The 9,029-nt window shown below is 38.9% G+C and overlaps 1 pseudogene; it reads right to left on the reverse strand.

Annotated features, from left to right (window-relative positions):
• LOC107600800 (cytoplasmic dynein 2 heavy chain 1-like) overlaps positions 1-5,556 on the reverse strand; it is a 46,065-nt pseudogene extending 40,509 nt beyond the window's left edge.
• Between the last annotated feature and the right edge of the window lie 3,473 nt (positions 5,557-9,029).

A 9,029-nucleotide genomic window follows, 5' to 3' on the forward strand; every position in this document is an offset into this window, starting at 1 on the left:
GTGGACACATTCCATACTACGGGCTTTCTGGCTACAGAATCCCTTTTGCCCTTTTGCTGCAATCCTTTAAATACAAAACCAAGATAAAACATCCCCCAAATGGAGGCATGTACAAACAATGCATTAACCATTACAGTAAGAACTCTTAGGATCTGTATTATCTTTTAGTCTACTTTTGTAAGATTAAGACCATTGTACCACTCACCCTAAGACTATTCAAATGATACCAAACATGACTGTAAATCTTATTTGCATTCATATAGAACATTATACTATTGACCATTCTGAGTGAATCAAGTGGAGGGAGGAGACAAAAAGGCACTGATGCATATGTGAGAGAGGCGTTTCTTGCACCCACCCCTCTGTGGGGTGTCTTGAAGATGCCAGTGTAAGTTTGTATTGTCTGTTTCTCAGGAGATCCAAGTATCTGAGTTTCTTTTATCCTTACAATATCATTACAAGCAACGCTGAAATTTGAAAACGAATGGCTCTTTTGATCTGGTAGTTGCTTGTGAATCGCTTGAACTGAATAATCGAAGTCACAAGTGTGATTTTACCTGTTAGTTTATGACCTCCAGACGATGTGCTTTCAGATGAGTTTACAACTAGAGGTCTGCGTGGGACTGTTTTTTTAGTCCCGCTCCCGCAAGGTTATATTCTGCTCCCGCTATATAACAATTTTCTTCCCGATCGTTCCCGCTAAATTTAGATCTAGTTTCCAGAATTTCACATTTAAATTTCTGCTACTGAAAGAAAGAGAGATGGGCTAACAAATAAAAGTGTAGTCTGCACAAAACTGTATTTAGAGTCTTGTCTGGGGAAGTTGTGGCCTAATGGTCAGAGAGTCGGACTCGTAACCCAAAGGTTGTGGGTTTGAGTCTCGTACCAGCAGGGATTGTAGGTGGAGGGAGTGAATGTACAGCGCTCTCTTCCACCTTCAATACTACGACTGAGGTGCCCTTGAGCAAGGCACCGAACCCCCAACCGCTCCCCGGGCGTGTGTGTGTGTGTGTGTGTGTGTGTGTGTGTGTGTGTGTGTGTGTGTGCGCACGCACTTTGGATGGGATAAATGCAGAGCACTAATTCCGAGTATGGGTCACCATGCTCGGCCACATGTCACGTCACTTACTCACTTAAGAGTCTTGAAGGTATTGAGAGAAAATAAGAAAATAAAAATGTTGTACAAAAATTGTGTTTCTTATTTTTATTCGTTAACATTTACAACAATAGGAAAAAGTGTCAGAGAAAAAAAATTAAAATGTAGGTTGTACAGAAATAGCCTAGCTATTTTTATTCGTCTTGTCAAAATACTAAATTCGTTTAACATTTTGCTGTACACAGTAGGAAAAATGTTGCAGAGAAAAATAAATAAATAAATAGGCTACGACATCTGTCATTTAAAATGATAGGCTACGCAATATATAAACAAAACCGAGTTTAACATCCTTCAAGAACAGCGTAGCCACACTTTGCTCCATCCTTATTCTGCTCTGTCACTCATCGACAACCTGCCTGTTCTGTCTGAGGACCGTATTTCCCACCGGTAGGCTACAGCCTGCTCTGAGCATCGTTATTCACATGCTGCGCACAGACCACCAAAGGATGTCGGGAATGGGATATTGTTAGACCATCCACTCCCGTTCAAATTACACCAGAGTTGCCAACGGCTACCGCGTTTTATTCGGTTAAAAATGTAATCCCACGGCACAAGAAATCTGGTCGGGTGAGCCACGGGAATGCAGACCTCTATTTGCAACCACTCTGTCGCACGAGAGGATGGATCGATCAGGAATGGACAAGAAGCACTCGAGAAGAGAAGAGAAGAGAATGTATTTATTATTTTGAGATAAATCATAAACAGTGACATTATACCTCCTATAAAATCAGATCAGAAACCTGTCAGGAACATGGCTAGATCATATTCAACCCAAACAATGAGAAGCTGGAGAGAAAATGTGTTTAGCTGTCATAAGAAATAATGTCAGAATTCATTAACTCTTAAAATAGACTTCTTTTTCTTTATGCAAAATATAATTTGTTATGTGCAGACGTGTTCCTGACAGCTTTTGTCAGATTCTATTTCCTGCATGTGTTCTTTCGTTTCACTCGTTCTCTTAGCAACATCACAGTGGGTCGCCATAGAAACCAGACTCCTTAAGACCGCTAATTATAAACTTCTCACACACACACATTAAAGGGCTCAGTCAGTTCAGATGAGATCATACATCCCAAAAAATCAGCTGTATTACACATAAACAAGGGGAAATGTTTCAAAAACAATGTCTTAGTTAATAAGACATTCACGCCAACAGGTTTATTTTAAGGCCTGTTCACACAATGAAACTCCGCTTGCAATCGAGTCCATTTTTTCCATTGTTCAAATCAGTTATCAGCTATATAAACTCAATTTTTTATCAAAAAATTGTCTGATTGTAGTCCAGCTTCAGCTGGTGCTTCACGTGTTTTTTTGTTGTCAAATCTTGACTGATTTTTCTCAAGTAAACGTCAGAATGACTGCAGTAATATCTCCAGATGAACACTTTCTGGACTGAAGCAGCTCAGCTTTACTTGATTCTCCATCAATCATGTTTTAGAGTCTCAAATCTGATCCTCAGGATCTTTTGAGGAGCGTTTGTTTCCAGAAGCTTTACTTTCACTGTTCCTCAGCGGAGGAATGATCTTCACAAGCCTCCAGAACATCTCACATCTTCTGAGGAGCGGTTATTTCTTCAGCTCTCAATCAGCATTGGATTGCATCACATTATATGTTTGGATCATTTCAATCTCATCTTACTAAGACATGTTATTGGAGATATAGAGTGACCACTGATATTTAGATCATTTTATTAAGAATGTGCTATACTGTCATAAAGATCTCATTGATTTACATTTCAAGCATCAGAATTTCATCACTTTTTGTTCATATAAATATCAGAATCTGCAGCAAATTGCATATTTTTGCTCAGTTTGAGTCTCTGAATATTGCATGTCTCCTGATGTGAACAGGCCTCTGGGGTTTGGGTGGTTAAAGCTGAGTTAGGACTAGTTGATAGTATAGAGTAATATGGGAAGTGAACACTTCTAAGTAAACGTCCATGTGTGTAATCTTACCCCTGATGTCAGCATGAGGACAGACAGATGAATGAGTGAACGCTGGGCATTATGGGAACACAGATGAACAGAGCGCTCCATGTGTGTGTGTATTACCTGCAGGATGACCAGAGCGCTCTCCATCGACAGGTCATCAGACGGCAACCCTTCACTCTTCCAGATCAGATGCTCGCTCTCAGAACACAGGAAGTGATGCAGATCGAACTCTGCCAATCAGAGTATATGACTGTTAAAGCCTCAGCCAATCAGAAGAAGAGTTAAAATGGCATTAAAATGTACTCATACAAGTTTCTAAAGTCACTTGCTGTGTGTTTACTGATTGGTTCATATGTTCCTGTTCACTGACAGTTATTGTCAACTAAAACTAAAATTAAAATGATTAAAATAGTCTTTTTGGTAACTGAAATACAGATTAACTTAAATAAAATATAAATATTAGAGGAAAAAATTAAACGAACAAAAGTTAGAAATGAATTTTATTGTTAACTTAAATGTCAACTGTTAAAAATCAAAATAATAAAAATTTAAATAAAGATGAAATAAAATGAAAATATTAGATGAAAACTGAAAAAAAAAAATTACCTAACTAAAATAAAACAAGTTCAAGTTGTATAGTAGTAAAATTATTAAAACTATAATAAAAATAAAGAGAAATAAAAAATAATAAAAACCACAAAAATCACAACAAAGTAACTAAAACATCTAAAAATATAAAGTTAACAGCTAATTCAAAATACTATAATAGAAAAATATTTTAATATATATAATATATAACTGATCAATTTGATCATTTAAATAATACAAAATGAACACTGTTTACTGATTGGTGAAATAACAGTGTGGAAAAGATTTCTGTCTGCATGTTAAAGCTGTTTTGTGTCATTTTGTGGATGATCATCTAGTTTGCGGTGTGTCAGTTTAATGTTCCGAGTTGCAGTAAGTCAGTTAGTTAGTAATTTGACTTAGACAAGAGTGAAGCACTGTGACGTTTTCACAAAACATTGATGTGTTTGAGTGGCCTGACGTGCCAACTTCTGACCAATGACGTGAGTATGGAGGCGGGACCATGTTTAAATGACATGTTACTGCACAAGTGTGCTGATTTCATCACTGTTTTAACTCATGAATGAGTGTGTGTGTGTGTGTGTGTGTGTGTGGAGCTGCAGGCAGATACGTGATGAAAGCAGCAGACAGTTGAGCTCTCTTAGGAAGAGTGTCCAGCTCCTCACGGATCTCATCCACCTACACACACACACACACACACACACACACACGTCTAATTAGAAACCATCCACATACACGATAGACAGCTCTAAAGTGATTCTTTGGCTTAGGGGTGGGTGATATAGCAAAAATATCATATCAGGATTTTTTTCATCACGATTCTATATCATGTTGGTTTTACTACTGTCTGAGCAGTCTGAGCAGTACAGCCAAATTAATTAATTTCCTTCAGCTCCAGAACTTTCTCTCCCACGGAGTTCAGCTTTTTTTCCAGCCTGTTCTTTGCAGGTTTCTGTAATAAAAGCAGAGGCAATGTGAGAGAGAGAGAATCCCTCTGTAACAGTCCTGATGTAAGCAGAGGTTTGCTGATGTGTGTACTGACTCCATCAGGCCGGCGTGCTCCGTCTCCAGAGGCTGGATCTTCTCCAGAACGTGAGAGTACTGGACGCTGGCCTTCACCCACGCAGCCAGAGGAGCGGCGTTCTGCAACACAACAGTGATGTTAGATGACCGTTCACGGTAAAATTTACGAGGAAAACTGTCAGTGGTGTTGAGTTTGAGTGTTAGTTAGATTACCCTTTCTGAAGAGCGTTAATTATGACTATAGGTCATGAATATTATTTTATTTTGAATTGAATATGTGTGAATCTCATGTAAACATGTCTGGGTTAAAGGGATAGTTCACCCAAAAATGAAGATTCTGTCAACATATTCTGAGCCTTAAAGGGTGGATGGCCCTCCTAAAATGCCTGGTTTAAACACGCCCCCACATTTTTACGTCACTGTGTGGGAAGATTTGCATAACACCGCCCAAATGTTCATGCAAAGAAAGAAGGCATAACTTTATTGTTGCTGCCACCGCCGCAGCCATGTTGTGAAGACGCTGTGTTTCATTGCAAAAGCGAAACTACTTTGTTTGCCTTCCAAAAGAGGACACGACTAGAAATCAGTGGTTAAGTTGTATTCACAACACTGTTCCAGAACACTTCAACCCAAATATTCAGATGTGTGCAGCGCATTTTATGGAGGACTGTTTCCTGATCCTGGTAGAGTAGACTACAATGCCGGCTGTTCTGACTCACAGCCTGTAAGTACATTTTCATATTTAAAGAATTTGCCACTGACGATTCAAACGCGAGTTTTGAGCAGTGTAGAGTAGCGCTTGTTGTTTGTCATTTCTCCGATCACAAATGCAGACATGGTTTTATGTTTACTGTCCATTTTCTGAGATTCATTGTAAAAAGAGGAAGATTGAGTATAAAATAGGTCTCTGCGTACAATGTGAAATTGAGTTTTGTATCACTGTGTTAAACTATACTGTGTGAGTGTGTCTGACCTTGGGGTCAAACGATGCCTTGTTTCTCTGCAGCAGCTCCTTGACGTTCTGCCGTATTTCACGAGTGATGTTGCGTGCGTCAAACGTGGCGATGACTTCCCTCACTCCTCGCTTGGCTAAGAAACTGCCGTTTATAAACACTCCATTAGCTCTTCAATTATTCAACTAATTTAATGTTTTTAACAGAAAGCAAATGACCTAACGTCTCCGCATGCCTATTTGCAATGAAAATGCGCTAAGCATCAATTAGTCTAGAATGAGATTGGATTAATTTAGCCTGAAGAGTGTGAAGGTGTAATAAGCAGTATGACAGTTTAATTTCCCGGGAAGAGATAAACACCATAAATAAAGGCAGAATTCATTCGGTTACGGCCGTTAAAGGCTAATATAAAGCATGAATGATGGCAGAGCGGCTCCCACTCACATCGTCGTCTGTCTCTCTCACCTCTTCATGCTGACCCAGGACGTGTCAAATATTCCCATGAGCCTCAGCACCCCCTCCAGGATGTCTCTGATGACGTCGGGCGGCATGCGCAGCGAGCGGGTCTCAGACAGGGGCGACTCTGGTTTAATGTTCCCCACCGCCTGCTTTGCTTTGTCCACCAGAGGCTGAGCACACATAAACACATAACGCACACACACAAAAAACATGTTTTAAAGCAGGGCTGTCCAAACTCGGTCCTGGAGGGCCGGTGTCCTGCAGAGTTTAGCTCCAACTTGCCTCAACACACCTGACTGGAAGTTTCTATGCTTAGTAAGAGCTTGATTAGCTGGTTCAGGTGTGTTTAATTAGGGTTGGAGCTAAACTGGCGTTCTGAAACGCACAACACATGTAAAAGGTGCTGGCAAAATGAGTCGGAATGAGCAAATTTTCAAAAATGAGTTATTTTTATTTTCACATTTCATATATATGATATATTGTTGGAATCTGACAAAAAAAAAATGACTGAGCTACAGCCGTTTGAAGGCGATAGAGTCAGCAGAGTTGAAGTTTTCTGAAGATTCCAAAGCAAAATCACCTAGCAACGTTACATGTTTTCCTCCAGTTCTTTTCTTAATAATAATTACTATATTATTAATCACAATATAGCTATTTTTTATTTGATCTTTGTTATTAAAAATAAGAACAAAGATGCAAACAAACAGTAGTTTAATCAAGAGCAGCGAGTGATTTGTCTTCTCTTTTAATGTATGATTAACATTGAGACAGATCTATATTAAGACCTACTGTAATGCATGGATCTAATATAATGTTACACATCAGCATGGGTTTGAAAATCATATTTCACTGGTTTGGGCTCACGTCATCGAGAAATCGATGTGAATATTCACAAAGCTGGAATGCTTATCTCTTGGGTTAAAGCATGGAAACTGCCAAATAATTTTGTATCAATAACAAATTTAAAGAAGTGTCTTACAAAATACTTCATCGAATTTATCCTGCTAAGCGTGTTTTGGAAAGATTTAAGCTTAATATTTCGTATACCTGTGAATTTTGTGGTCAAGGAAAAGAAACTATTTTGCATCTTTTTTTTCATTGTATTTACTCGAGATTATTTTGGAAGGATTTGGAATTCTATATTAACAGAAAAATAGAGTGTATGATAGAAATTTGTATATTTGATGTACTTTTTTTATACAGAAAACGAACATCTGAATTGTAAAGAACAACATATTATACATTTGTTTATTTTGTTAGGAAAATTCCAGATACATAAGAAGAGGTGGGCTCAATGTAAACCAAATTTTGCACATTTTATAAATGACTTTAAATTATATGTAAATCTCTTAGAACAAACAAAAAAAGCATTGAAAACATATAATGCTCTGAAAGCATTGAACTTTATGTAATTGTCTTCCTTTTTTTATTTTTGTTTTTTTATCTGGCAGCTAATAATGTTAATTTGATAATGTGAATATGTAATACCTCATGTTCTTGTGGCATTGAATTAATAAAGCATAAAAAGCTGGAAGGCTGCACTTTGCAACAATAGACCTACCGACTGAGAAGCAGCAGCAGTCATCCAGAAGTGAGCGGAGGAAAAGGTACTCCTCTCAAGATAACACACAAATAAAGATCATTTTAGATGTTTCATTACTATTACGAGCATTGGGATAGCTAGAAGAGGGCTTAATGAACTCATTTTTGTGAAAACCTCAAATTCGACCAAAACTGACATTTTTCACTTCTTTTGCCTGTAGCTCAAAATTAGACCGTGTGCATTCCAACTCCTTTTGCCAGCACGGGTCACAAATGCACTCCGTGTGTTTGTTTACACACACCTGCATGATGTGGTGATTTCATGCAGGGCGGCGTCCGCTTCGAAGTGCTTGGTCTTCAGTAAGCTGCTCTGCTCCAGTGTTGCCAACTTCTTTCAATGGAAAGTAGCTAAAGCCAGTTTGAAAAGTCGCTAAATGTCGCTAGATGACGTCATTTGCTAATTAGCATATACATGACGTCATCGAGTCGTATTTCCTTTTACATTTGTTTGCCTCTCTGTGCTCACATACTGTATTTTAATTTAGCCAAATTCTCAATAAAGCGGTTTTCATTTATATAATTTACTGTTTCTGTTGGATAAATATAAAATAGTGACTGAAATGTGGCCCTTTAAGACTACAACCAGCTCTCCTTTCCAAGATGTTAATCTGCACAAAAATCCTGATTTATAATTGAGCCGTCGTCTGATGAAATCAAATACACATAACATAAGCAAAGACAATTATTGTGCCGTGTTTTCAGCTATATTTGCATGTAAAATTAGAGAAGCAACATCATATCTATTTTAAAGGGGTCATATGATGCGATTTAAATTTTTCCTTTCTCTTTGGAGTGTTACAAGCTCTTGGTGCATAAAGAAGATCTGTAAAGTTGCAAAGACTAAAGTCTCAAATCCAAAGAGATATTCTTTATAAAAGTTAAGAGTCAGCCACGCCTACCAAAAACGGCTCGTTCTAACACGCCCCAACATGTCTACGTCACAATGTGGTAAGATTTGTATAACACCGCCCAAATGTTCACGCAAAGAAAGAAGGCGTAACTTTTATTCTCGCTGTAGTATTGTTGCTGCCGCCGCCATGTCGTGAAAGCGCTGTGTTTCGTTGTGAAAGCGAAACTACTTTGTTTGGCCTTCCAAAAGAGGACGATATCGCTTTGTCATGCCTGGAGCTGATCCGTGCTGGTCGCTGAGGAAATACATCAACTTCGCGCTGTGGATCACCGGATCGGCTTTCACCGTGGATGAAGCAGAGTCCAGCCCGGGGTCGTCACATGTGGTTGCCGCAAGCCCTCCGGACGCTCCTTCGTCGAATCCGCCGGCAGCGCCGTTCTCAAGCCCGCCGCCTCTGCCCACTCAAG

The sequence above is a fragment of the Sinocyclocheilus grahami genome, unplaced genomic scaffold (genome assembly GCF_001515645.1).
Source record: "Sinocyclocheilus grahami isolate Dianchi unplaced genomic scaffold, SAMN03320097.WGS_v1.1 scaffold292.1, whole genome shotgun sequence".
Lineage (NCBI taxonomy): Eukaryota > Metazoa > Chordata > Actinopteri > Cypriniformes > Cyprinidae > Sinocyclocheilus > Sinocyclocheilus grahami.